This window comes from Cryptomeria japonica, chromosome 11, assembly GCF_030272615.1.
Source record: "Cryptomeria japonica chromosome 11, Sugi_1.0, whole genome shotgun sequence".
In the NCBI taxonomy this organism is placed as follows: domain Eukaryota; kingdom Viridiplantae; phylum Streptophyta; class Pinopsida; order Cupressales; family Cupressaceae; genus Cryptomeria; species Cryptomeria japonica.
In genome coordinates this window covers 75,848,910-75,854,527 of record NC_081415.1, presented here as the reverse complement: position 1 = coordinate 75,854,527, position 5,618 = coordinate 75,848,910, and positions in this window count along the sequence as shown.

Genomic DNA, 5,618 nt, shown 5'->3' with positions numbered 1-5,618 from the left:
GTCATCAATCCCTCAATCCATTCTCCACAATGTTTTCCATTCCATAAGCAGGTTCAGACAAATCATTATATTGATCCTTCAATACATATTAATTCATTCTTCAATATTAGAAGAAAAGAAGGTGAATCTACCAAAAATTTGATTAGTAGAATGATAATAACTTATTTGCAAATACCTCATGATATAAGGCCTAATATATCTACACTTATGGAATTATTCATGAGGGTATGCGGACCTAATAATTCCAATTAGCATGTTTCATTTCTATGGAGATGAATAGAACACTATATGGTGTGCGTGAGAAGAGTAACATCAATATAAGAGGTGCAAATGAAGATGCATATATAGGAGAATTATTTATCCCTTTTGAAGGCTAACTCGATGAGGAAACAATCGATGATATTCAGGATTGCAAGTCAGTACTTGAGGAAATTGTTGCTAACATTGATGAAGAAGAATGTATCAGTCATCAGGAAAGTGAATCCATACCTGAAAGCCTTGAGGATACTTTGAAAGGAACGGAAACATGTATCAGTAACAAGGAGGAGGAAGAATATTTGCTCAATAGTGAACAAATTTCAGATCTTTTGGATAGGGAGTATCAGAGAAATGCAACAAAGCAAAAAGAGGTGTATCATGGACAATGGATAGAATGTGCACATGCACCTAGAAATAGGCTCATTTTTTTTCAATTCGGTTGTGTGATGACATGACAGAGGATGGTTGTCATCTAGAAAAAAATTTATGTGATAAGTCCTCCTATTTCTTTGATAAATTCATTAATGATAGTAAGAGAACATATGATGATCGACAAATTGAAGACTCATATGAGTATGAAGATCATTTTAATTTTTTTACAAATCTACTTTATAATGATGTAGATAGAAATGACGAAATGACATATTACAAGAGTATATCTGACAGAGATCTCTCTATGTTCCCAAATCCACTATATGAAGAAGAAGAAATATCTCCAGATGATCAGGAGATCTTATCAGGCAATGACATTAATAACAATGAGGATGAAGTTGAGACACTGGACAATTGGGAGCATTGTTGTGAATTAGAAAAGTTGCATTCTCCAAAGAAAACTCAGACGGATGAAATAGGTGATATAAGTTTTTCATAAATATAAGAAAACACTCATGAGAAAAATTTAGGTTTTCCAAATAATTTGTCTCTCTAGCATAAGGTCTAATTGAAAAATAAGCCTAAGTATGAATTTTTGACTTTCGGTTTACCTCAACCGCATAAGAATAAAGGAATAACAAAGAAGAATTTTTTTTCTCCCAACTCTGATGTTGATGTCATTAAAATGATTTTACCTAAAGATGGCATTAAAGGTGAAAATCAAAGTCTTTCAAATAAAGTGGAAAGCCCCTACAAAATAGAGATGAATAAAGATGTATTTGTGAATAAGAGGATGTTTAGAAACAAAACCTTTGTGAAGATGAAAACCTAATAATTTGTGAAGATTTAATAGCCTATGTGGTAAATATAAGGAGGGGTAAAAAACAATATACCCCAAATGATTTGGAATGTGTTGATAAAGTAAGGAGAGATAATATGATATTGGAAAATATTAGAAAATCACAAAAGTTAAAACTTTATAAATAAAATCATATAAGGGTTTATAAAAGTTTGATATCCTGTGTGATGAAGACAAAAAGAGATTGTTGTGATTCTTTTAGCATGGAATATCAAGACAAAAATAAAAGACTTTACAACACATATGGCAAACATGAAAAGATGATTATTGATAACCCTTATGATGAAATTGGATTGGTCTATGATATGTCTCAAATTGGAATATTTTTGCATGATGAGAACCAGGTGTTTGATCCAGGAAAAATAAGTGTTCACCTTTGGGGGCCTGGGGCCACTAGATATAGTTTTAAAATAACCTATAGAAGGGAGGTGATTGCCAATGGTCTGCTTATACTAGAGATGTTGGATTCTTTCTATGCCCACGGGGAGCATACATCCCCAGACAAAACCATTGTTGGAACCTAATTTTTTTTTAAATTTAGGGGTTCCTAAATAAGCAAAGCTAGCAAACACCACTGAAAATGCCCATGCAAATCTTGAATGTGATAAGCAATTTCACCTTGTAATTAGGTTTGCCAATTATAAATAAGAATGATTATCCATATTGAGCTTTCCTCGGTCAAATTTAATGCCTCTGTCAGGTTGCAAAATTTAGGTGCACACTAGTCTAAGTCACATAACTGTTCCAAGTAGCCACTTTTGAGAATTAATAACTTGATCCCTGTAAGTGCTCATGCTATTCCAATTGATCCCCTCAATTTTTTATATGAAAATTAAACTCCCATGTCAATTTCTAGAGTCCTATGAACTCATTTTCTATTTTTCCCATACCTAATCCATTTGCAATTTCTTCAGTTTTTCATAAAAAATTACTTAAGTGACCTTCTGTTTGAGTTAATATTTCTTAACCTGGTGAACCCCACATCAAACTGATTATTCTATGCAATTTTCTATACTACAAGGAACCACTACCAAGGATTCAGGAGCCTTAGCTTGTCATTTGCTATTTTTTCAAAATTAAAACCATACAAGATTTCTTCAATTTTGCACAGTAAAAAGTTTCAAGACAACCTTGAGAATTAATTTCTCTGCACTGGATGAGCATCACACAAAACAAACTTGCAGAGACATTGATATTGCATAATTGAACACGCATACTAGTATTCATAACCAAAGGAGTCCATTTGATATATCTTTGAAGCTTCAACCTTTTGGAGTTTACACTATCTCAGAATACCATTTTGTTAGAACAACTCCGAAGGTTGACTTTGACAGTGAATAATTTACACATGTATATAGATCTCTCTAAACAATTTTTTGTTATGAATTCTCATCTCATATTTTTGAATGATTTCCAGTGTGGGTGGTTTGAAGATAAGTTTTGACAAGTTTTTTAAATTACTTCCTGACTGCCACGAGCCAAAAAACGCATCTGAAAAAAGTTTCAAATTTTTTATATTCTGAAACTGATCCACCTATTATTTTGGGCCCCAGTTATTCCGGTTCTAAATTTATGGTCATGCAAGATCATATGATATATTATTTTAATCTTTTCTCGAGCGAGCGATGTTGCTAGTAGGGATATTTTACAAAGGAAATACCTTCATTTGGCAATTTGTTCAAAATCTATCAAAAATCCAACTCTAAACTAATTGATAATGATCTCCTACAAATTTTTGTGACTCTAGGATGTCAGATTTGACCATAGTGAAATAACTTTGAAAGAGTAAGAAGATAAATTAAAAAAAATTGAATAGTTTTTGGGTAGATATTAAATACATTTTAAGAATGTTTTAATATTTGTGGATAAATTGAATATATTAGTCATTCAAATTGCCTTGCATGTAAGTGGGCCCTTGGTCTACTGGTGAAGTTGAATGGCTCCAAATGAGCCCATTAGGGATCAAGTCTTGTTGAGTGCAAGGCTCCAACATCATAAGGGATGAGGCACGAATCGTGCCCTAGGTGAATTTGGCGGAATGGATACCCCTCAGTCCTTGGCTATTAGCTGAAGAGGTTCAACCTATTGGCTCATTCCCCCATATTTGGTGGCAAAAAATACTTGGTGGCATCTCGCGGGCTTCACACCCTTGCTTGGCTGTCATGCTTGCAGGTCTGGACCTATATCAAAAAAAAAAAATTGCCTTGCATAATTAAAGAAACAAAAAGAGAGAGTGGGCCCATTTATCTTTTACAAGCAACTGAAAGCCAAGGTTTTCATTGGTGCAACATAGAGTATTGGCAAGACATATAAAATGTCTCATATAAATCATATGTCTCACCGATAAGTTTCATTATGCCCTAATTCATTAATAGCATAAGGGGGAAGATTCTAAGTGAAAAAATTTTTGACAAGAGAAGGAATATCTCCAAAATAATATAAATTTCTCCCTGAAGTTCCAAGTCTTATTCGAAATTAAAGTACAGGCAAAAGGGTATATGCACAAAGTTGTGGTACAAAAAGGGCGTCACACTTCAAAAAAAAAAAAATGGTCATAAGGCGTGCGCCTTATGACCTTTGCAAACTTTAAAAAAACCCATATCCACATTTTGGATACATTCAGCATTCCCAAACCCACGTTTTGGCAATTTGGGGTGCCATTTTCTTGCGCTCCCCCTTTGTAGAAGCTTGATTTTGGGCACTAGGTTGTCCATCTCTCATCAAAATACCGCCATGCCATCAAAGAGCTCAAAGAGGTATGTATTTTTGTTTTCTTATTTTTAAATTTTTATTAATCTAAATATTAAACTAGGTTTATTAATTTAAATTTATTTTCATTATCAGGAAATGAGATTAGACAAGAAAATGTTGAAAACACTCAATCACGTCCTCATGAAGACCATATTGAAGAAGAAGAACATCAAGAACCTCCTACAATCCCTAGACATCCCATAGGTACACAAGAAAACCTATTAGGTCAAATAGAAAATAGCCAAAAAGAGCTTGAAGGTTTAATCATAAGGCTAAAAGATTCCACTGGAACAAACTCCCATAGGACAAACCTTGCTAGTTCTTTGCAATCTATTGTATCTCACATACAATCTATGAATGGGAAAATAAATTTTTGGTCCAGTAAGAACGAAGAACAAAAGTAATTTTATGCTGACAAATTATCATATGTGGCACTGAAGAAAAAGAAAATTAATAAATTTGACTTGTGTGTTGTTTTTACGGACCCCCGAATGAATCAACCTTTACACCCTAGATGTAGGAGATTCCCTATTCATTGGTGTCATCATGAAGGGATTAAGAATAATTTTTGGGATAGGTTTTGGATGGTATTTTATCAGCCCCCATACAATAATCATGAGGTACCCCAATCCTTTCTGAGAAAACTGTACTGTGAGTTTGTCCTTAATGAGATCCCAAACTATTTTGATTTTATAGATTTCCAAGGTAGAGGTGGGGGTTCCTCACATGATAGAGAGGGTGCACAACATGACCCAAATCTCCCACCAAGACTATTGGCTAGACCTATGGTGGAGCATGCTATTATTCCTTCCATTATGAAGGAGGGTATTGACTTCAAAACTCTAGACTCCATCAGCTCACTCACTCAGACCCTTATACAATATGCTAGGCCTCTAGTAGAGGGTGATGCAAGTGATGATGGTGATTCTTCTAGGCATCGAGTTCCAGCTCATGTTTTTCTATCTTGTGGTTCTCTTTCCACTTATGATCCTAATAGTTTTGAGAATGCACGTCCACGAGTAGAGTTTGCTACAGAGAACATTGTCATGACAAAATCCTTGCTGAATGAAACATTTGGCATTGATACCCAGGTGAATTTAGTTACAAGTTCATTTAATTATTTTTATTAAATCTTGTATGGAAATTTGAGAATATATCTAAATTAGTAAATTATTATGATAAAAAATCAGGGCTAAAGTGTTCACAATACTAGTAACATTCCTGCGGCACCCTTTTTTACAACTTCGTTGACTCCATAGGTATATAAGTGAAGAAATATAATTATTATTCTTAGATAGTTGAACCTTATGTGAATGATTTTCTAATTACTCATTTTTATGTCAAATAGTTTGATGCTAGAGCTTCAACATCAACACCT